Source organism: Panthera onca, chromosome A2 (genome assembly GCF_046562875.1).
Source record: "Panthera onca isolate mPanOnc1 chromosome A2, mPanOnc1 haplotype 2, whole genome shotgun sequence".
Taxonomy (NCBI): domain Eukaryota; kingdom Metazoa; phylum Chordata; class Mammalia; order Carnivora; family Felidae; genus Panthera; species Panthera onca.
The window spans coordinates 72,654,977-72,679,732 of NC_138340.1; positions in this window are offsets into that span (position 1 = coordinate 72,654,977).

The window sequence follows — 24,756 nt, forward strand, 5'->3', positions numbered from 1 at the left end:
GACCAAATCCTTGGCCAATCTCTCACGTGTGAGAGAATGATCAAAAGGGGGGAATTGTGAATCTGAGAAGGAGACCATTAGACTGAGGTGGCTTTGATGACTTAGGAAGAAAAGTAAGCAAATGAAAACCTAAGCCTGAAATGCCTCACAGGTAAGAGATCAAAAACCTAAGGACAGCCAGTCACAAATAGCCAACCAAGTTTTCACAAATAAGACAGACACTTGTGCTATAGTCAATCAAATAATTTCTGTGCTTTTTCCCTTCTCTAGAAAAGTTTTTCTACCAGGTCCTGTCATTGGAAGGCTTTTAATTACTTCTGGTCTGGTGCTGCCCAATTTTAATCCATCTTTGCTCAAATAAACTCTTAAAAATTTTAATATGCTTCATTTTTATTTTTAACAAGACTCATCTCTGACTGATCCCAACCCCCTGCACCTGTTTTCGAAATGCCTCATTTTGGAATCTTTTCTGTGAACTCTTGGTGGAGGTCTAGATCGTGGGATTGCGTGTGAAGCATAAGACTCAATAAATTAAGCTAAATAAATCTCTGGCAACATGAAGAAAGCAGTTTGTGCCCCAACAATTAGTAGATAGTTTATTTGACTTCCTTGGAAGGCAGACACACTGATGAGTATTGATAGAAGAGGAAAGTGGGCAGGAGGTTAACAGAGAGAAGCAATGAGGGAAAGGAGCTTAAGAATGGTTTACTAGGGAATCTGCAGGAGAAAGAGAAGAAACACAAAATGCCCCAAACAGTTTCAAGCAAGTTGGAAGTAGTTCCTAAAGAGAGCCAAGAAAATGAAGGGTATGTGGGAAAGAAAATGATCAAGTGCACAGGAGGAAAATGAGAAGAGGCAGCCATGGGTTTGACCCGGGGACACCTCTAAGTATCCACTTGGTAACCTTACTCTTAATGAGTATAGCTCAAAGTTTATGTTCATTAGAGCAGCTAGATGGTTTCACAGACACAATTGCATTGACAGAGGGTGTTATTTCAGTAGATCCATTACATCATTTTCCAAAAACAACAGTCCAGTACAATGCTGAGAAATGAAGTTTTCCAGAAGACCCTGTGTTTCAGCAGGACAGCGTTCCCTGGTACCGTAGTAAGCTGAGCAATGTAATCTTTGACTGGATTTACCTGGATCACATATCGTGGAGACCTTGAGAAGGAAAGACGCTGACAGCACGAAAAGTGCCTCTGTTTCCCCCTCCTGAGCAGTTACGTCTCCTCCACCTTTGATGCTACAAAGAAGAGATCACTAATGTCCACTGGCATTGTGAAATTTTCTTAGCCTCTAAATTGGTTCTCTTTACTCTTCCTGTTAAAACTCCACACAGTCAGTCACCTTCCAAAGTCCACATTGCTGGGAATTATTTGGAGGACAAAAGTTCCCAGGACAAAGTTTCATGCTTTATGTCAACAAAACCTCATTTCTATTATTTTCCATTTAGCCATGAGCAATTAAGCTGGAAACACAAATGTGACATATATTTGTGATGACTTTGCATGTCCTCTGACACAAACTTCATTCTCTTTGGGACCAGCAGAACCCTTATGGGCAGTCACAGATATCTCTATCACACCCCTCTATTCTTGCGCGATCAATTCGTGTATCAACTTGATAAAACGCAACTTTTGCCAGCATAAGGCTGGGGTCCCAATCCTAAATTAATTTTCTTGCCTAAAACAAACTTCTAAAGGATACTTGCTGGTGGGAGGGATATTACCTGCTCTTTCTTTGCCACATCCTCTTGGGCGGTTCTTGCTGCACATGTGGGTGAGAATGGGCCTAAGGAAGGGCAGAGTTTTCTTTCTCACTTCCAGCCTAAAGATGCCCTGTAGAGAACTGTGACCTTTGTGCCCCTTGAGATTTGCAAGAAGAAGAAGGATGTCAAGGGGATGTGAGAAGATAATGAAAGAGGAAAAAAATGTAGGAATCTCTAGAGAGATTCATTTTTATTGGCAGTACTGGAGGAAATCTATAAATCTTCTTGCAATAACTTAGATATAACTGGACGTCAGCCGCCATCAGGCAAAAAGAACATAGAATGGCTTAGAGATTATAGAAATATCCTAAAGGAAAAGAGATCACCTTGTCCTCGTGCTCATTAACTCTTTACCTGACTCCTGATATTAATATGACTAAAGAGCAAACAAGTCTATCCAGAGCAGGCAATTGACCAACGGAAGAGAATCACTAAAAAACATAGCTCATTGGAGGGATGAGTGGGGAGACAGAATTAAGGGGCCAAGGGACTACAAAAATTCCAGACCCATTGGCAAGATTACCCTGCACGTGGGGAGAGATGGAGAGTATTATAACCAATGGAGCTCAGGGATTGCTGTGTTTTTTGGCAGCAAAACACGGTCTTCCTGTGGTGGAATGGATTAGGTTGATCCTTGCAAACATTCCCTTCCAATCATTCTTCTTTGTTTGATTCCATGTTCAGCCCAAATCTCGCTCTGATCATGCCCTTTCTTCCTGTGAAACTCAGCCCACGGCATCACCGTGCACTGACCCCACAGGCGTGGAACATGGAAACGCTTGTAGAGTCACCTGCACTGAAAATCAGTATGTGGGCACTCCCTTCATATTGCTGTGTTATTACAGTGAGATAAAGAGTACATGTATGGAGTCCTATAGATTACACGAATACCTCTGTCTGTAGCATTCTGGTATATACATCAGTCTTGTCAGCTTGCTTAAAGTGACTCTGCCCTAGAGAAGTGGATACATCGTCAGAGTGTCTACAAAGGTGTCTCTGTCTGGATGGTTTGGGCTGCACCCAGAACCAGGGAAAATTCCCTGAGATAATAAGTGTTTTCCTGCTTGATTTCTTAGGAGACAGCCTGCGGACATCCAAGTCTCTGAAAGAAGAGAGTTAAATTGTGCTCACAGAAGGGATAAAGCATGGTTTCTTCTAATCAGCGAAGGGACTGGATTCTGTGTGTAGGACACCATGTAGCCACAGTCCCTGGATTCAGCAGAGAAGCAGCCATTCTTCTCCACCATTACAACTAATTATATATGATGGTAGCTTATATCTAAAGAGCATTTGCCATGTGCCAAACACTGTACAAAGATCTTTGTGTGCATAATTTCATAGATTCCTCACAACAATTCCGAGGGAAGATCATGCCCCATTTTACAGATGAGGAAATCGGGTCCCAGAGAGGTTAAGAGCTTTTCCTAGGTCACACAACGGTGCGGCCAGGAATGAAACACACCAGGCTGCCTTTCTCCAAAGCCCGCCTGCTTCCTGACTCTCTTATTCCAGTGGCTTATTTCTTTTCTTTTTAAAAAATATGTCTTTAGTTACAGAATGGCATCATGGAAGCCAGTGGCTTGTGGTCAACCGAACGGGCTAAACCACTCCATACCAAAGGGATGCTGTGGTCCCTGGTCTTTGGGTGTAACTGCACTGCTGTTCCATGGTGCCTGCCATGGCTCACGGGGGCTGAGACTATGCTGCCGGTGAAATAGAGCGAGGCTGACCTGGTTGCCGTGCGTATTAGGTGTGGGTCAGAATGCAAAGAGCAATATCACTTTATGAAAGGGCCGTGGGTCTGTCATTTTTACCTCAATTTTAGCCCATAATTTAATCACCATCATGAATATATATATATATATATATATATATATATATATATATATATAAATGTATATACAAATATATATTTTTAACATCCATGTATATGTACATATATATGTGTATATATATATATTTATTTGTTTAACCTCTACTTTGAATATAACTGCTCTCTGGTGGAATTTCTGGTCCTGCTGCTCTTTAATAAATATTTACCTTCACTTAATATTCTCCCAAACTCCTGTGCCCCTTATAGACAACTCTACCCTTATCTTCATATGACTCAGAATGCTGCTACACTATTTTTGTAGATCCAAACTGGCCGGGACCTCTAAGTTTATACTATATTATGCAAATATAATCCCAGGGCCTGATGTGTTTTGTGCACCTCCAAATGAATGGGTAAGTTTCCAAAAATTGTGTTGCTATGACACAACTCCAAAGCAGACATCTCTCAGACATGAATAACTAAGGCCAGAGAGCCTGCGTCTTCCCAGAAATAGAAGTTGGCCGGTAGGAAGGATTTTATAGGTAAGGAAACAGAACCACAAAAACCATTCAATTTGGCCCCCTCATTAGCTAGTTACAGCTGAGTACATAGAGCGTACTCAATACCTATTTTTTAAATGGATACAGAGAGAGAGAGAGGGGCAGAGAGAGAGGGGGAGAGAAAGAATCTCAAGCAGGCTCCATGCTGACAGCACGGAGTCCGATGCGGGGCTCGATCCCACAAACCTGTGTCAGTCCTTCTGCCTGGAGATATCTTCCTCAGAGCTTCATGAGACCCGCTATGTCACTTCATCAGGTGACGAGGCCATCAGGTCTCTGCTCAGTGGTACTCTTTCACTCAGGTGTAATCTCTGTCTGTCTCCCCTTCTCAAACCAAAGCTTCCAGATGTGGCCTACTGATAGCCAACATCTCTAGCACCTGTACTTGTACCCATTACATGGGACACAATAAATGCTTAAGCCATATTTGTTGCATAAATTAAGGGAACCACAGGGGCGCCTGGGTGGCTCAGTCGGTTAAGCGGCCGACTTCGGCTCAGGTCATGATCTCGCGGTCTGTGAGTTCGAGCCCCGTGTCGGGCTCTGTGCTGACAGCTCAGAGCCTGGAGCCTGTTTCAATTCTGTGTCTCCCTCTTTCTGACCCTCCCCCGTTCATGCTCTGTCTCTCTGTGTCAAAAATAAATAAACGTTAAAAAAAAATTGAAAAAAAATTAAGGGAACCACATTGTCTCCACAATAAAATATTATGTGATCTTCTGAGGCCATGGACATTTCAATTTATACATAAGTGAAAAACAGTGCAAAGCAAAGTAAGTCCATCAGATACCAAACACATAAATGTGGCCACTTATAATTATTAGCTTTTTTGATGAGCCATCTCTTCAATTTGGAGCTTTCACCAGATTTACAACTTGAAAATGCACATATTTCTACAACTGCGTATATCGTGACATAGAATAGCACACGTTACATGTAGAGAGTGATGACCAGTAAATTTGGAACTTACCTTTTTTTAAAAAAAAAATTGGAAAAGAACATTTAAAATGAGATCTACCCACTTAACGAAGTTTTAGATATGCGCTACACAAATTACCTCTGGGTGCCATGTTGTAAGCAGATCTCTAGAACTTATACATCTTGTATAACTGAAACTTTATACCAGTTGAAAAGCAATCCCCATTTTTCCTCTCCCCCCTTGCCCATCCTGAGCAAAGCATTATGCTACTCTCTGCTTCTATGAATTTGACTGTTTTAGATATTGCTTGTAAGTGAAAACATGCAGTATTGTCCTTCTGTGACTGGCTTATTTCATTTAGCATAATGTCCTCTGAGCTCATTTACATTGATATAGATATCAGGATTTCCTCTTATTTTTAAAGCTGAATAATATTCCCTTCTCTCTGTCTCTGTTTCTCCCTCTCTTAGACACACACACACACACACACACACACACACACACACCCCATATCTTCTTTATCCACTCATCTATTGATGAACAGTTAGGTTGTTTCCATGTCTTGGCTGTTGTGTATAACGACCCTATGAACACGGGGGTGCAGATATCTTTTTGAGATAGAGATTTTTGTTTCCTTCAGGTATACACCAAGAAGTAGGATTGCTGGGTCATATGGTATTTCTGTTTTTAATATTTTGAGGCATCATGTGTTCCATCATGGTTGCACTAATTTCCATTCCCACCAACAGTGCAGAGAGGTTCCAATTTCTCCACATCCTCACCAACACTTGTTATCTCTTGTCTTTTTTAATTCTTTTTGGTTAGAATGAGAGAGAGTGAGTGTACACACAAGTGGGGGGAGGGCAGAAGGGGAGAGAGAGACAGAGCATCCATGTTCAGAGTGGAGCCCGACACATGGCTGGATCCCCTGACTCCAGGATCATGACGTGAGCCGAATCCAGGAATCGGATGCTCAACTAACTTAGCCACCCAGGCGCCCCATGTTATCTCTTTCTCGTCTTACTATGACTAGTCATTCTAAGAGGTGTGAGATGACATCTCACTGGAGTTTTGGTCTTAATTTCCCTGATGATTACTGATGTTGAGCATCTTTTCATGTACTGTTTGGCTATTATTCTTGGCTCTGTGGCTCCCACAGTTTTCCACTGGTTATAAAAGAAAACCAGTCTCAGTTTCTTAAAGTCACAGGACTTTTCTCATCTAGATGGCCTTGGCCCCGTACATCCGGGAACGTTTGCTCGGAATGAATTCATTTAATTAGTGTGTAGTCAAACGTCGACGCAGAGCTAGCTCCCCCTGTGCATTTGGCTAATCACTCCTGGGTTCTACAATGAGGACAGCACAACCCCTGCCTCTAGAAGGGCCCGCGCGGGAAGGAATGAGGCTCGGAGGAGAGTGGGTGCGGAGTAGCACACACTTGGCAAGTGATTCGTTGCCCCAGGCCTTTCGTTTCATCACCATGCATTGAGCCTGCAGTCCCATGCCTGAGAAGCAGCTCCCAGGACAACGTTCTTCAGAAAAGGAATGAGGCAGAGAACAAGGCTGTGACATCCTCCTGGAGACTCGTCACTTTGTCCCTTACTTATTTTTAAAGCACCCCTCCACCACCCCTCTCTGGAGGCTCTGCAGGGCACCCGGCCTCTGAGGAACCACATGCTGCTGGTTCCCATGTCAGATGGGGACTCCCCTAACCCTGCTGAGCAGCTTTGGGGTTTGAGTGTCCCCTGCCCCCTCCCGAGGGCCCCTGCAGCTGCAACTGGTTACTTCTTGGCCTGGAGCCGGGCCCTACCCTGGGCATAGCCAGTGCCCTCCCTGAAACCATGGAGATGTTCTGATCCCAGATTTGTTTTTCTTCTTCTTGTGGCTTTTCAGAAGAGAGAAACCTAACGTTACTTAGGCCTTCTGGATTTAAGAAACAAACAAAAAAAGTCATTTCCTGATTCTCTAGGTTGTATCTTACGAGTTGGAGGAAGAGGGTAGCTCTCCAGCCTGAGGAAGGAAGAGTCATGTACCCGTTAGGGCCATCCCAGGAAGGGCACTGTGGCCGGGTGGTGTCCATGTGGCTTCTCTGCCTGGTGCAGGACTCAGGGATCACAGCACCTAGGTTCCTGGGCTGGCTCTGCCTTCTCCAGCTGCCTGACCCTGGGCATCACTTTTGTCTGGGGTGTGCAACTGAAAGAAAGCCTTTCTCACAGTGGATTAAATGAATTCATGCCTGTAAAGTGCCCAGAACAGCAATGGGCACACAGCCTGCGCTCTGTGACTATTAATTATTGACATTATATGGTTTTTGCCATTCCTGTGGTTTCCAGAAACAAAACTCTGAAGATTTAGTAGTTCAAAAACTAGAATATAAGTTACTCATAATTTCCAGTGCAAAAATAAATCCTGGGTTATCCCTTTTCTCGAGAAAGTGAAATGTTGGAAAGACAGCTTCTGATTCAAGATGTGCCTCTGCTATTTCCTGTCCAAAAATAGGTGGTCATGTAGAGACTGAAGTGTGATTATTTATTTCCTCATGAAGCTCCTTCCTTATTGATATTTTACTCAACATGGAATGGGCAATGAGTAGTTAAAAAATGAAAAACACTTGAATATTTGGAACTTAGCCTTCCCTATACTGGGTGGTTTTATTTGTGCTTTGAGATCTTCACGGTCATTTACTGACAAAGAGAAAGAAAGAAAGAGAGAAAGAAAAAACGAGAAAGAAAAAGCAAAAGGAGGGAGGGAGGGAGAGAGGAAGGGAAGAAAGGAAGGAAGGAGGAGGGGAAGAAGGGAAAGATCTTGAGTAAGGAATATTGCCCAGAACCCAGTTTTTAGCTTAACTGAAATTCAGGGTCTCACTCATATCTCTCTTCAATAAATATTTTAGGATTCGAAGTACACAGAGAAGGACAAAAATAAGAAAACAAATATTCATATCACCACATCCACAGTTAACTGTTAATGCTTTGTGTTCTTTGCTTCTAAGCATACAAACACAATCATAACAAGTTGTGTCCAGTGCTGACCATGCACTCGTCCCCCTCCACCTCTAACACCTGTACACACTGTCCAGTAAAGAAGAAGTCCTACCATGTTTGAGGTATGGATCTTTAATCTTGCCTATACTTTCAGACACACGTATTAACATGCATATCCATAAACAATTTAGAGTATTTTTGTGTGTATTTTTAAGCCTCATGAATAATATTATGCTGTATGCACAGTTGGGCAACTTATCTTTCACTGAACACCATGGGTTGATCTAGTCTCGATGATACAAATAGCTTCAATTTACTTCTCCCAGCTGGTGTATATTGGTCCACGTGAACACATCACATTTTGTTTTCCTATTTCCGTCCAGATGAACATTATTACAAGTCATGCCTCAGTGAACATCACTTAACACATCTCGTGCTCGCATTCGAGAATCTCTTTGGGTTATGCAGTTAGAAGTTGAAATGTTGTAGATACTCATTTTTATTAGATGACCAAAAAATTTTCTCCAAATCACCTATGCTAATTTAAATGAGATACATTGCAGGTGACTTACAAAATGGAATAACCGTTGACAAAAGGAGAGTTGTCAATTGTTACCAAAAGTACAAAAGCACTTAGCTCTCACCCCAGTGATTCCCACGTCTGAGAATTTGTCACACACTTGATGGTATATGAGCAAGACTGTTAACTACAACGTTGACAATGACATCAAGAGATTCGATGGGTAATCTACCCAATGATCCATCAACAGGAGACAGGTTTAACAAACTTGCTGTATTTACAAAGCTGAATACCATACAGCTATAAAGCCAGAGTATTTTTTATGTACTCACATTGGAAAATGTCTCTAGGATACAATTTAAAAAGGCAAAGTGCAGAAATAGTGTATGTTAGTTTTGGTGTGAGAAAAAGGGAAGTAAGAGCATGTAATCATATTTACTGGTTTCTGCATACAGAATTTAAAAAAAACTTTTTTAACATTTATTTATTTTTGGGAGACAGAGGGACGGAGCATGAGTGGGGAAGGGGCAGAGAGAGAGAGGGAAACAAAGACTCTGAAGCAGGCTCCAGGCTCTGAGCTGTCAGCACAAAGCCTGGTGCGGGGCTCCAACCCACCAACCGTGAGATGATGACCTGAGTTGAAGTCAGATGCTTAACTGACTGAGCCACCCAGGGGCCCCCAGAATTTTTGTAAATGAGTAGACTAATAAAAGTGGTTACCTAAAGTTGGGGATGGGGTCAGAGATGGGAGCAAGATTTCTATATTGTATTATATTATATTATGTTATATCATATCATAGCATATTATGTTATATTAATTTATGTAAGAGAGAGGGTGCAAGCAAGGGAGAGGGGCAGAGAGAGAAAGAGAGAATTGCAAGCATGTTCCATGCATAGTGTGGAGCCCAATGTGGGGCTCGATCTTAAAAATCTGAGATCGGGGCGCCTGGGTGGCTCAGTCGGTTAAGCGTCCAACTCCAGCTCAGGTCATGATCTCACAGTTCATGGGTTCGAGCCCCGCATCGGGCTCTGTGCTGACAGCTCAGAGCCTGGAGCCTGTTTCAGATTCTGTGTCTCCCTCTCTCTGTCTCTCCTGTTCACACTCTGTCTCTGTCTCAAGAATAAATAAACATTATAAAAATTTTTTAAATAAATAAATAAATAAATAAATAAATAACAATGTGAGATCATGACCTGAACCGAAATCAAGAGTTGGTCATTCAACTGACTGAGCCACCCAGGAGCCCCTCAATTATATTTTATATTGTTTTGATTTTTATGCCACCTGAAAGTATTACTCATCTAAAAAAAATGCATGAGTGTGTATTTTCCCCCATAATTGCCACCATTCATATTGTTTGCTTTTCAAACTTTTGCATTTTCTACATTGATCTGCATTAATTTCTCTACGTTGTTCTTTAGTAATAATAACATCCCTAAGAATAATAATCATGCTTCTGCTGCTGGTGATGGTAATATGGTTCATACCTACACGGCACGCAAGCACGGCACACTGGCACTGTTGTAACCATTGTAGATGTATTCACTCCCTCAATCATCACATCACGACAGCTTTGAAGGAGTGCTTATTATCATCTCCATTTTACAGATGGGAAAACTAAGAAAGAAACATGTGCAAAGTGATTGTTTTAGCCTAACTTCCCTTCTGACTTATATTAATGTTGCTTATATTATTATCATTATTAACATTATATTAACACTGCTGCAGTGCCTTTTGGGGGGATAGGTGTTTATCTGAGATATATTTTTCCTTGTATTCATGTTCAACCATTTTCTATTTTTAGAGGAATAGATTATAAATACTTACAACTGGATTTTTTAAAATGTTTTCTCTCTTTTTTTTAAATATTTATTTATTTATTTATTTAATATGAAATGTATTGCCAAATTGGTTTCCATACAACACCCAAAGCTCATCCCAACAGGTGCCCTCCTCAATACCCATCACCCACCTTCCCCTCCCTCCAACCCCCCCGTCAACCCTCAGTTTATTCTCAGTTTTTTTAAGAGTCTCTTATGGTTTGGCTCTCTCCCTCTCTTTTTTTTTTTTTTCCTTCCCCTCACCCATGGTCTTCTGTTAAGTTTCTTAAGATCCACATAAGAGTGAAAACATATGGTAACTGTCTTTCTCTGTATGACTTATTTCACTTAGCATCACACTCTCCAGTTCCATCCACGTTGCTACAAAAGGCCATATTTCATTCTTTCTCATTGCCACGTAGTACTCCATTGTGTATATAAACCACAATTTCTTTATCCATTCATCAGTTGATGGACATTTAGGCTCTTTCCATAATTTGGCAATGTTGAGAGTGCTGCTATAAATATTGGGGTACAAGTGCCCCTATGCATCAGCACTCCTGCATCCCTTGGGTAAATTCCCAGCAGTGCTATTGCTGGGTCATAGGGTAGGTCTATTTTACATTTTTTGAGGAACCTCCACACTGTTTTCCAGAGCGGCTGCACCAGTTTGCATTCCCACCAACAGTGCAAGAGGGTTCCCGTTTCTCCACATCCTCTCCAGCATCTATAGTCTCCTGATTTGTTTATTTTAGCCACTCTGACTGGCGTGAGGTGGTACCTCAGTGTGGTTTTGATTTGTATTTCCCTGATGAGGAGTGATGTTGAGCATCTTTTTATGTGCCTGTTGGCCGTCTGGATGTCTTCTTTAGAGAAGAGTCTATTCATGTCTTCTGCCCATTTCTTCACTGGATTATTTGTTTTGAGGGTATGGAGTTTGGTGAGTTCTTTATAGATTTTGGATACTAGCCCTTTGTCCAATATGTCATTTGCAAATATCTTTTCCCATTCCGTTGGTTGCCTTTTAGTTTTGTTGTTTGTTTCCTTTGCAGTGCAGAAGCTTTTTATCTTCATGAGGTCCCAATAGTTCATTTTTGCTTTGAATTCCCTTGCCTTTGGAGATGTGTCAAGTAACAAATTGCCGCGGCTGAGGTCAGAGAGGTTCTTTTCCTGCTTTCTCCTCTAGGGTTTTGACAACTGCACTTTTAAAGAGCCCTCTGTGCTTTAATTGAGGGAGCCCACTTACTCTCATTATACTTGTTGATATTTATTTATTGTTGCAACATATTTTGCACTTTATGCTTACGATTTTCTCCTTGTTTTACTTTTTGTATTTGTTGAAGTGCTGATGGATCAATTGCATTTTAATTAAATTTTCTATACTCTTCCAATCCCCCTTTCCTCCACTTAGGAAACTACGCATTTTCTTTACCATTTACCAATTTCCTTCTAAAGTCTTGTTCTTTGTAAATAGTAAACTATTTTAGGTTTGAAACATTTTTAGTTTTTAATATTCCTATGACTGATGTCTGTTTGTATGTTACATAATGTAAATTATAATTATGTTTTCCTTCAATGCCTTGGAGCTAGTATTCTATTGCCTTAGGTTACATATTGCTACTGTTGAGAATCGTCAGTCGATTTGGTGTTTCTTTGTAATGAATCTTTTCTATTAGCTTTTAGGATTTTGTTTTCACCTCAATATTATGTCTTTTCACTATATTGACTCTATGAATAGTTTTTTTTTTTTTTTTTTTGGGTTTTTTTTTTTTTTGTTTTCTTCCCCTAAGTGTCCCAACTACCGATGAACAGAAGACATTCGGGCTTATTTTCAGTTCTGGAAGATTCTGAGCCATTATTTGAACGCAGTCTCTCAACTGTTCTCTCTATTCTTTCTGAATCTGTATGAAGGTATAACTGCTCTATCTCTCCTCTGTGTCTCGTCTTCTATCCATGTTTCCAAAACTTCATCATTCTGTAATGCTTTCTGCGATCTTCTTAGCTTTGTGTTCCACCTGAAAAATTCTGTCTTCATCCCTGTTCACCCATCAGTTTAATTCACTTCCTGTCCTTGTGTTCTGGGTTAGTCTCAGCCTATCAATAGTGACGACAAGGATGCTGTTGGCTGGAAATGCCTGGGGCGCTCACCTGGGCCCCACCCTTTTAGAGCCAATGCTGTGGCCGGACTGGCCCTGTGGGTTTTATCACGACTTCATGATTATTACTCATAAATTCTGTCATGTACAGGGGATAGCCAGGACCACAGGGTGGCTGCTGCCTGGGGTTGTGCCTTTACTGGGGCCAAGGGGGGGTGTCTAGGGGTCCTGTGGGTTCACCCTATTGGTAAATTTAAAACCTAAGGACAGGAACTAAAACTCAGAGAAGGAAAAGCAAGTGGTCAAATGGTCAGGGAACTTGAGGAGTGGGGCAGCCTGGCTCTGCCTCTGGTCCTGTGGCTGGCACTGTGTTTATTGGAGATGGGTGTCTTTGAAGTGGATGCCTTGTCAACCCAAAGCTTACTGTCAGGTATTTACATTACAATCAAAAAAGCTAGTTTCCAGGTGCTTACACTACACCTTTTTCACTAAATGGACATTATTCCACCTTTCATTTATTTGAGAACATTGTATTTATTCTATGAAATGGAAAATTTTCCATGGCATCTATTTTTACACGTGAAATTTTGTTTCTTGGGTCTGTTGATCTTTTCGTGCTGCTAGACTTCCTCTTTTGCTTTGTAATTCTCATTTCAGAACCCATCTGTGGGAATCTTTCACAGTTTATGGGATGGCTTTCATTCTACTTTCACCTTAACTCCATAAGGTATGTGGCTTGAAACTGGATTGTAGACTCTCCTGCCACAGGGATGACAGAAATTCAGGCCTCTTGTTATACAAGGAGGGGCTTAGCTTTAAGTGGCAAATCTGCTTCTGTTCCTGGATATGGGAACTCCTTCGGGCCTCACATGTAAGAGTCAGCTTGGTCCCCACTCCTGGCTTCATTCAGAGTGTCTGCCACATACTGGGTGTTTGTCCCCTGTCCCCCTGTGCCTGTTAGACCCTAGCACCAAGGGCAATGCTCTGGTTTCAGTTCCTACTGACCTTTAATCCCTACTTATTTTTTTTAAGTTTATTTATTTATTTTGAGAGATCACATGAGAGAGAGAGAGCAGGGAAGGGGCAAAGTGAGAAGGAGAGAAAGAATCCCAAGCAGGCTCTGCATCTTCAGTGTGAAGCTGGACATAGGGCTCCAACTCGTGAACCGTGACACCATGACCTGAGCCAAAGTTGGACACTTAACTGACTGAGCCATCCATGTGTCTCCTTTAATTCCTACTTCTTTAAATTTTTTTTTAAATGTTTATTTATTTTTGAGGCAGCGGAGAGGGTCAGAGAGAGAGGGAGACACAGAATCCGAAGCAGGCTCCAGGCTCTGAGCTGTCAGCACAAAGTCCAACACAGGGCTCAAACCCACAAACTGAGAGATCATGAGCTGAGCCGAAGTCAGATGCTTAACCGACTGAGCCACCCAGGCACCCCAATCCCTACTTCTTGATTTGAGCTTGGTCTCTGGTCCTGGTCCACAGTGCATCTTTTAAGGCATTTAGTCAATTATTTGTGTTTGTACTGAAAGCTTTAAGCTCTAATGAGTGTTCAATATGCCATCTTGAATTTTCTTTTCATCGTATTCCCAATGTTTTCTTCTAGAGGGAAGAAATTATCTCAGATGAAGGATCATAATGAAGGATCATCATGGTCACAGTTTGGCTGGGATTACATTCATGACAGAGAAGAGCACACAGAGCATGGCTGCAGTTCTCACTCTGCTGTAGAGCTTTTATCCTGAGTTTGTACAAACAGAAATCTCCAGTGTGCCTCGTTGGTGGTGGAAGGGGGCAATGCATGCCCCTTTTCATCTTGGCCCACACTGCTCTTTGCCCTACTTACCTCATGGTAAAGAAATGATTTTCTGTAGCCATGTCTTTGGCAAAAGTCAAAAGGGGAGGCCAAAACATTCTCAAGAATATGTTTCAAAAAACAAAAAAAGTGAGAGTTTCTATATGGAAGCAAGGAGGACGTGTGTGTGTTCCATGTATAGAGTTGTGTGTGCCTGCATCCAAAGAATCATGCTGCCCCCTTTGTCCATTGAGGTTGGCGGGCCACCTTTGCAAGATTTGGGGTTTGCCATCCCCCTTCCAGACTTTGGAACTCAGACGCACCGAGTTGCCCATCAATTTTCAGAAACTCTGTTCCTGGTGGGAGAGACTCTTAGAGATTGAGAAATACTCATTTTAATTTTTAAAAATCATAACCTGAAAATTGTGAACATATGTGAACATGTGTATAACATGTGAACATATGTATAAAAACATATGATAGATCTTCTCACCAATTAACACTCTGTGGTACACATTACTTTGGGAATGGGACTGATTTCACTCTTTGAATTTTTTTCCCATTAGCATCTTGATTTTTTTTCTTGAAGTCTAGTTGGGGCTAATTGAGACGAGTATATAGTAAGTAGCTGGGAAATACTACTAAACAGGGAGAGTGGGAAACAAAAATACCCAGGTGAAGAAACATCCGAGTAACTGAGTTCATTTGTTCCTCTCTACACACCTCTAGCAGCCCCCTTTTAAGGGGCTATTGTCTAATAAGCACGGGAATCCATGGGAATTTCCTTTGGGAACTGGAAGAACTTTACTAGAAGGCAGATAAACTAGGGTCACTCACTGGCTCTGCCTCCTCATGGCCATAGGATGGGAGAGGTTATTTCACCTTTTTAAGGTCACGTTACCATCTACAAAATGAAAACACTGAAATCAGCCATATTGTCTGCAGAGTGCCTGGCACACAGTGGCGCTCAATGTCGTCATGATTATCAGGGGCACAGCATGATTTGACTTTGCCCAACTAACAGTAACATCACTATTCAAAATGAACAACAATAGGGGCGTCTGGGTGGCTCAGTGAGTTGAGCATCTGACTCTTGATTTCAGCTCGGGTCATGATCTCACAATTTGTGAGTTTGAACCCAACATCAGGCTCTGCGCTCACAGTACAGAGCCTGCTTCAGATTCTCTGCCTTCCTTCCTCTCTGCTCCTCCCATACTCATTCCCTCTCTCTTACTTTCAAAAGAAATAACCATTAAAAAAATTTTAAAATGGACAATAATATAAATAAATATGGTCTTTTAAAATATACAGTGTATTCTCCAAGGTATGTTTCTTGACTCTTCTCCACGTGCACAGAAGTAGAATGAAGAATTAGACTCTGAGGAAAAGGGTGTTGACTAAACCCATTGTGGTAATGATTTCACAATCTATACACATATCAAGTCATTGTATGTTGTGCACCTTAAACTTACATGTTTGTGTAAGTGTATATATCAAGTGTTATATGTCTATTATATTGCAATGAAAGTGTAAACAAAGGAAATATAATGTGACAGCGAGAAAAGAAAATCCTAAAACCCCAGGCACTGTAAGTAGTGTGATGGGTGACAAAGAAAAGAGGTAGACTTCTCTTTCCTGACAATCTCTAGAAAGGATTTAATATTACATGGACATATTGGGGTCTATCCTGGCTCCCTGAATTCAATTTTTTAATCTAACTCCTTCCTATCTCTTCAACTGTATCACTGTTTTCATTCCTAGTGTTTGCTTTTGCTGGTATTTTTACTCCGCTGTCTCTCTTTGCTTTCCCTCCACCCATCTGACATTAGCAAATATTAGTGGTAATAATAGCAACAGCAATCAAAATAAAAACAATTGAACAACTATAATGATGGGATGTTTACTGTGCACTTGACACATATTATCTGCGATATAACAGCCACGGAGGGTGGGTAGGATTCTATCAGACTTGGACATGTTGAAAAGGAAGCTTAGATCGACCAAGTAATTTGTCTGCTATCATGCAGAAACTGGGAGTAGAATTGGGATTTGAACATACATTCATGATGAACATACTAGATGTAAACTAGTGCCTCTCATAAAATAAAATAAGAACATCCACTTATTAATTATATTGTTTTCTTTATTGATGGGTACTCTTCTCCATTCTACAGATAAGGAAACTCAGACCATGCAAGTAGTTTGCTTAAGGTCAAATACGACTTCACTCACCAGCTCTGTTTGATTCTAATGCTACATATTTTTTCACTGTATTGGACCTTAACCATCTTTGGAGGTCTAATCTTTTCCAAGAAGCCATCTCAATATTAGACGTTCTTTTTCAGAAATGTTATATCTTGTATTTACTATTTCTGCTATTGAAAATAATGATTTGGAATTTTCTTTAATATTTCTCTTATGTTCCATAATTTGCAGTTTTAAAAAAATCCTTATTGAGACTTGGAATACCCCGAGGCACACACAGAGGGTTCTTTTTGTGTTGTATGGAAAGCCACTGGGCACAGGTCTAGGAACTCAATTTATTTTTCTGTAAATCAATCAGTGCATTGATTTATTATTGCTTAATTCCAGCACAATTGATGATGCCCTCCTCCTAGAGGCTTTTGGATAAGACAAGTATATTTCTGGGTTAGTGCATTTTAGATATAACAACTATAATTCTGGATGAAAGGATTTTGTATACAGCAAGTATATATCTCACTAACCTTAAGAGAGAAAGGAGGCTGCTTTTATACATGAGCCAGAGGGAAAATTGCGAGGGGTCGCACTCCTGGTGGGGCAGAGGTCTATGAAATACCAGCTGATGACTGGGTCAGGACCAATTGCTCATTTATACACACAGTAAGGGAAAGTGTTTTTTACAAAACTCAATTTGTATACGCCTCAGTCCTTTGTAAGAATCATCTCCTTTTTTCCCAATATCAAACCTTTTACACGCCTGTAACTAAAGCTGTCATAGGTCAAGGGACTTCCTCAAATTCACAGACCTATTAAACAGCCAGGCCAGAATTTGATTCTTGAGTCACCCGACTCCAGAACCAACTACAGCTACTCTTCACCACCTGCACTTGGCAGGTAGCAGCAGGCAAGGGGCCCGCTTGGTACTCTGTCTGGATTATGTCAGAGAAGCAAGGAGAATGTGCATAGGGCAGGTCAGATGGGGAGCAGGTTGAAAGACATGTGAAGGGCCCAAGCTCTGAAATCTAGCGTTGGGAAGAAGACCATAACATATGGCACAGAGACCACCACTCGCTCACATCTCTGAGGCCTCTGCAAAGCTTCTGCGTTTCCATGTTGTCTTCGAGACCTTTCAACTTCTGCATTCCAGCTACCCTAGAGCTCTGGGCCTTCGTACCTGTATTTCTTCTTCCTGAAACCCTGTCCGTGTCTTCCGCATCACACATGTGCCCAGGCGCACACACCCACGCACACTACGCACCCTTTGCCTAGTTAGCACCTTCTCATCTCTCTTAGACTCCAGGTCAAGATCTCTCTTAGACTCCAGGTCAAGAAGACTCCATCTTGAACGAAGCCTCCCCTGATGACCACCCATCCAGCCCTCACCCTGTCCAGTAAAGGTCACGTTCACCTGTTACCTGACCTTCCAGGAATGGGTTGCTTCCTTCAGAGAGGGCCCTAAATTTGCAGTTGAACAGTTATCCATGTGAGTATTAAGTTAATGTTTCTTCTTCGCCGACTAAAATACAAGCCCCTTGAGAATAAGACATTAATGCTTTTGCTCTTTATTCTATGTCTGCCACCTGGCAGTGTGAAATTGTATGTGTTCAATAGCTATTTGTTCAATGAATGAATACATAAATTAATGAAATGTTCCACTGACAAGTGTGTGGATTTAAGCAAGTTGCTCTCTGAGCTGCACTTCCAGTGTTCAGAATGGAATTAATACTCTCAAAAGTGCCTGGTATATAAATATGCCCTGTAGACATTCTTATTGTTATTACTTCCCTCTTCAGAATTACCTGGTAGCAGAATTCACACTGCTTGTGAGATCTGCATGGCTTTTTCCAGTTTCTCTACATGTTTCTCTATTTTATCCTCCTTATTCCTCTTCCTTAGCCCACTGATTTTCCTCCCATTTTCAGTAGGGTGGGAGATGAGTTAACAGGACAAAATGCTGGGGGACCATTCCAGGGTTACATGGAACGGGGTAGCGTTCTGAGTTCTGTGATTTGTTGGCCCACAATTTCAGATTCTTATGCAGGAATCATTATCAAGGCCAATACTTTTCCCTGTTCCAGATCCCAGAGCCTTCTGTGACTGATTTTAAGACCGTTTTTATATTTGAGACAGGAGGCAAAACCATAGAGGGGCATCATTTTTACTGGCATCTTTTGAGACTTTACAGTTGAATTCAAAGCTTCTGTCTGGGCAAGGCGAGGGAGCCACATATTAAGGCCTGGTCTTCTTGTCATCCTATTCCCATCCCTTCCTCCTGCCCCCAGTCCCTTAAACACACACACACACACACACACACACACACACACACACACACACACACATATCCCTCCTGACCATTTCTCCTTCATGAATATTTGACTGTTCTCTGTCAGTTCTAATCTTGAAGGTCAAGAAGTACCATCATCAGCTCGCCAACCTCCCCCCACACCTGTCATCTCAGTTCGAGACCTCTCGGACAGGATGTCTTAACCCAACAAGATTGTCATGGGGTCCAAGCAAAGCTGTAAAAGGTTATGGACCTAGCAATCTAAATAAATGCTGGTTTTATTTTGGCATTTGACATGGACACAAATCTTAGAATCAAGGAATTTTAAGTTGGGGAATGGAAAGGTAAGGAAAACACAGATTTTTCCATTTCTTAACACAGCAAATGATTTTCAAGTAAGTTAGGATTATCATCCTAACATGTGCATTTGAGACACTTTATTATTATTGCTTTTCCATGCTCTAACATGGTACGTTTTGGGGGATGTCTTTTTCAAAAAAATTTTTTAATGTCTATTTATATTTGAGAGAGAGAGAGAGAGCAGGAGAGGGGCAGAGAGACAGAGACAGAATCCAAAGCAGGCTCCAGGCTCTGAGCTGCGAGCTGACAGTGCAGAGCCTGATGCGAGGCTCGAACTCATGAACAATGAGATCATGACCTGAGCCCAAGTCACACACTTAACTGATTGAGCCACCCATGTGCCCTTGGGGATACCTTTTTAAAAAACCTTTCTAATACTTCCTTCTGCACCTTTTTATATATTGTATTTTTATTAAGGAGTCCTCAAAGCAATCCTGGATATTTGGATGGAATATAAAATTCAGATGGAATGCTAAAAAATTGAGAGGAATACCATAACCCTAGTGCTATTTTAAATTTAGTTCCAACTAGGGCTTAATACCGAAATAAAAATTCCCACTTGATAAATTCTGTTTATTTCCCCATTCTCACATGCCTGTTTCTAAAGACAAAAAAAGAGAAAACTAAAGTTCTTTCTGGCTGTGGCTTCAGTTCTCACTGCTGCACTAGAAGGTCTGCGGGCACTCGATCGGCTCTACTGACCGGACGTTTCTGAAATAGTACAGCTATCAGGTAGATGGGATTGTTGGCAGAACTGCTGGCACCAAAGAGACCCAACAAATACATTTCATCACACTGACCCTGTCCTAACAGCAAGTTGATGTGGATAACCTCATGAGAATGGAAGTTGAGAAAGAGCTATTTCAAGGCTTCCAGTGCCTTAATCTCTGCTCTGTTCAAAATGCAAGCACGATGCTTTTTTATGCTCACAGCAGTTAAACAAATCTGGGAAATTTTACAATCCTCAGCATGGGAAGGTAGAGGGGAAGGCGTACAAGAGAAATCCCACAAAAATGATCTACAGTTACAATAGAGAGAAGAAAATGATAAACACCTTTTTAAGAAAGAAAGAAAGAAAGAAAGAAAGAAAGAAAGAAAGAGAGGAAGGGAGGGAGGAGGGAGAGAAGGAAGGAAGGAAGGAAGGAAGGAAGGAAGGAAGGAAAAGAGGGAGGGAGAAGTGCACTGGAAATTCACCCAACCTCAATTATAGGAGGGCAAAAAATAACTTTTATTTGAAGCACCAACACTCACGTCTTTGTTAAAGAAAACTAGAGCAACACCCTGCAGGGTTGAAGCCTCCTAAGTTATCAGGAAACTGTTTCCTGGGAATATGCTCACCCGGTCTACTCAGCCTGCTTAATAACGGCAGAATGAGCAGTGCAAATAAATTCTGTAAAACAGATGAGTGTTCCATGCTTTGTTCTAACAACTATGATATTGATGTCATGGAAATTTCACGATCTGCCTGATCGGCTCTGCCCAAACTGTGTTGGGTGGCTTCCAGGGCGGACCCTGACTGTTCTTTCCAAAGCAAAGGGATCTCCTGGCCCTCAAGGCCTCTCTCTGTGTGTTAACCGACCTGTCAGGACGGCAGCCCTCGGTGGACTCTCCCTCCACCAGGCTGTGGAATAGGCATATCGCAGTGAGATAGGGGGGCGCAGTCTAGTCGCAAGGACAGGAGGACTGAGACTTGCTTATCTCGATACTGGCTCTCCAGGGGGATAACAACTGGATGGAGTCCATGGCCTTGGTCTCCTGGCTATCTGCTGCGAGTCTGTCTATGACCCTGGGCTTCTTCTGTCCCTTCCCCTCCATCCTCATAACTGTAGGCGGGGATCAGAAGAGAATGGGACTCCAAGTGGTTTTCAGAATGTTCCCCTTTCTCTGTTAGTCATTACCAAATGGTTCTCAACGGGCGATTAAACAGTGTGGTAGCTTTGTTATGACTATATAGAGTGATTCCAAACCTATTGAACAATTTTTTATTGTGATTTATTTGTGTTCCTTAATTGAAACAGAATGGTACAGCATTCTATAATAATGGTCCCAAGCCCTACAGCTCATAATAATGTGCAGTGCTACTTTTTTCTTTTATGGGGTCTGGCTATTTAAGTTTGTCCTAACTACTTGTATGTCGGAGTGTGACATTCCAGATTGGATCCCACTGAGAGAGCCCTGCAATGCTCATTTCTAAATCCAATCCTCACAGCCTTGTTATCTTTGTCAGAACAACCTAGTAACTGCTTCCTCAATGTTTTAATTTAGATTTCTGAGATACACGAGGAATTTAGATGTTATCCCCCCACCCGCCCCACCTTAAAAATGTGGCAGTGCCTCACTGTTTCTAGGACAAGCTAAAAAGAAACAGATCAAGCAGCAGCGAAGCCCTGAAATGTTATTCTGAGTAGTTTTCAGATTTCAGTCCTTCTGTACAGTAGTTGGGGCTCACTCAGGGATATAATGCTCGAGAAAACAGCCCCGGCTTAGCCAAAGGATTAGGATGATGCTCATATAATGATAAACAGGAGGCAGCTAATTGTTTCAATTGTCCCAATTCTGCAGTTTCGGGGGGAGGGGGTGGTAAATGAAAAGAAAAAATGAGAATAACTCCTATTTCTTTTACTATAAATCTTGAATGCAAACTTTTTTTCAAGGCCAGGCACAATACAATACATCTTTTCATAAGTATTTTTGGAACGTCTCTTGCTGTATGTATTTCAGTTAAAGAGTCCTTTGGGTGGGATTGAAAGGGGAGACCAAGTCATCATATGGGTGGAAGCTTGAAGCTCTCTGGATGGAGAATCTCTAGTCCTTGCTTGGCCAGATTTCTACGACAAAAGTCATCATGGCAATTCCATCCGATCATGCTTGGACTCTAAAACACCTTTGGTTCCCCCTCCCCTCCATTTTGTCCTTGAGAAAGTCAGGTGTCCATGGCTAGTGTGTCTGGACACTAAACCAGATACCCAATCCAAATTCGGGAAAGACAAGGGCCTATTGTGATGAGATAAATGCTTCCTTTTCAGGCGGCATTTCCAGTTTCACTCTCTTTGTTTTGCAGTCCCCTGCTTTGGTGAGGTCGCTAGCAGCTGACAAACAGAGCCTAAAATTTAAGACAGTCTGCAAAGGTCAAGTCCGTTTTCCTTGCACTTTTTGCGAAAGAAGAGCCCAGGCATCTTGCCTTGGAAAAGTTGCAAAACAAAACAAAAGAGCCTTAAGCATTTATCCAGGGGAATTGTTTTGCGTCCTCGACAACATCCTTGTATGTGTCAGTGACTTTGTCACATCTGTGAGCTCCACTGTCCACAGAATCTTCCACGGAGTTTTGGATTCTGAGACCTCGAGATATGATAAAGTACTGTGTTTGAAATCTTCAAAAAGAAAAAGTAGAAAAAAGTGGGGATCCAAACAAGGGAGAGGTCACAGAGAGTGGGATAACAAAAAGCAAAACATGATACTTGTTCACTAGCCAACTTCTAAGTATAGAGCTCCAAGTTAATTTCAGAAGCTAATTGCCAGCGTAACTATTGTGATCTTTGTAGGGAAATCCAATAAAACTGTCAAAGGGCTTCAGGATTAAGTGCTCTGTGGTTGAGGAGATATCAATTTGTTTGCTTTTGGATTCCTTTGTGCCTTCAGTCTTCCAGGTGCCCTTTTCGTCATGATAAGTTGGCTGTTTTGCATAAATATAGCCCTTTTCTCATTACTTAAGCAAAAGAAATACTTATAGTTTCTACACCTTTGGGCAGATAGGATCTGCAGAGAAGAGTACACCCATTATCTTCCTTTAATTTTCTCCGCAGTCTGTAACTGTATCCTTTTAACTTCCCTCCAGAAGTATTTCAGGTTGGGAGCACAGCAACCAGTGTGTGTGTGTGTGTGTGTGTGTGTGTGTGTGTGCGCGCACATGTGCATGCTTGGAGAGTGATGGATACTTCTTGCAATAAGGTTCTCCTCCATCCCTGATTTAATTCTCACCCTGAGAGTACAATATGTTTTCCTAAAGTTGTAGCAGCCACACCAAAAATGGGGACAGGTGCCAGGTCAGAATGGCAGGGATCAAATCCCATGATGCCAACAAGCAAAGAAAGAAGAGATCTCAAAATCAAAATCTTTATTTGGGGCCAAAATTAAGGATTGTGGAAAAAGAAGGGAGTCCTTTTGGGAAAGCACTTTTCTTTTTTCTTTCTGCTTAGGAGAAAAGGAGACATGCCAGATCTTTCCATGTATGCAGAACATGTGGCTGCACGTGCTGGCCGCTCGAGAGGACAGCAACAGGGTCTGCTGATATTCTTATTCCAGGCCAGCATTCCATTTGTCTTTCTTTAGGGGTTTTCAAAACCGTTAAAGAGAAAAAAAATGGAATTCTGTTTTTCTATATTATTTATGTCAATTTCTATATGGACTCTACTTTTAAGTCTTTGGCTTTGCCCTTGTGTTGTGGACACACCCTTTGAACACTGCCTCCAAAAATTCTCATTACGTATGTCCTATGTGATCATTATATACTGTATAAGTAGTCAGCTGTTGAATAGAAAACAAATGCTTTTTTCCTAGTGTATGAGACAGATCAGTGCTAGTTCAGATACTTAAACACTGTGCATGAGACTTACATTTTACTAGAAGGTGGAAATCACAGCCACTGGGATTAGACTATCCAGCCCAATGTCATAAGCAGCCAGACACTAATTATAATGTTGGTAAGTGAGTGCCCAGAGTATGTAAAATGATTTTGATTTAAATTTAAACTCTTAGAAATGAAACACCAATACTTTAAGGAAAAGCAATATTCAAGTACGTTTCAAAAAGAAACTCCTTTACTTTTCATCATTCAGTGGTTTCTTGGTTCACCACTCTAGTGGAAATCTCTTGTCCATTGCCCAGTATCCATTACGCTTCTTTTGGTAACACCCCCATTTCCTTGGGGGACTATCTACCCCCACAGCACCCCCCCCACTCTCTCCACAGCCCTTTCCACCCCTAGCCACTGTGTGGTTTGAGGGTAACTGTCTCCCCCTCTGGCTGCCAAGATGGGCTTGTGACCCAGGATTGAGCAAAAAGAGTGTTTATCCCACTGGCCATAGTCATTGGTTCATGAATGAACGTAAAACCCAGTCAAAGCCAGTCAATCCCAGCATAGGGCTCTGCGGGAAAGACTAAAGTATGCTGAGGGAATTGACCATAGAATGGGTTTTGAGCTTTTGGAAGCCATCTTGCCATCAAAGTAGAAGGACTGGAAAGAAGTGGAAAGTTTCAGGATATTTTTTGGAGGTGGAGCCAACACAACTTGCCGAGTTGACAGGATATTCTTGAGACTTGGATGTAGGTGAGGAGAGAAGGGAGGACTCTTGAATATGTCCTAGAAGTTTGGCTGAAAAACTTGGGTAGATGGTGTTGCCATTTACTGAGCGGAGGAAAGACTGAATAAGACACAAGATCGAGGGGGAAAAAAATCAAGTGTTCTACTGCTGTCAAGTTAAGTTTGAAACGTCTTTTAGACGTTCCAATGGAGATGCCAATCTGGAAATCTGGGCAAGAGGCAGGTTTGAAGAGATAGTTTCGGGGGCCGTCAGCACTTGGTCGGCATTTAAAGCCATTGACTTGGAATGAGATAGCTAGGCTGAGCTCT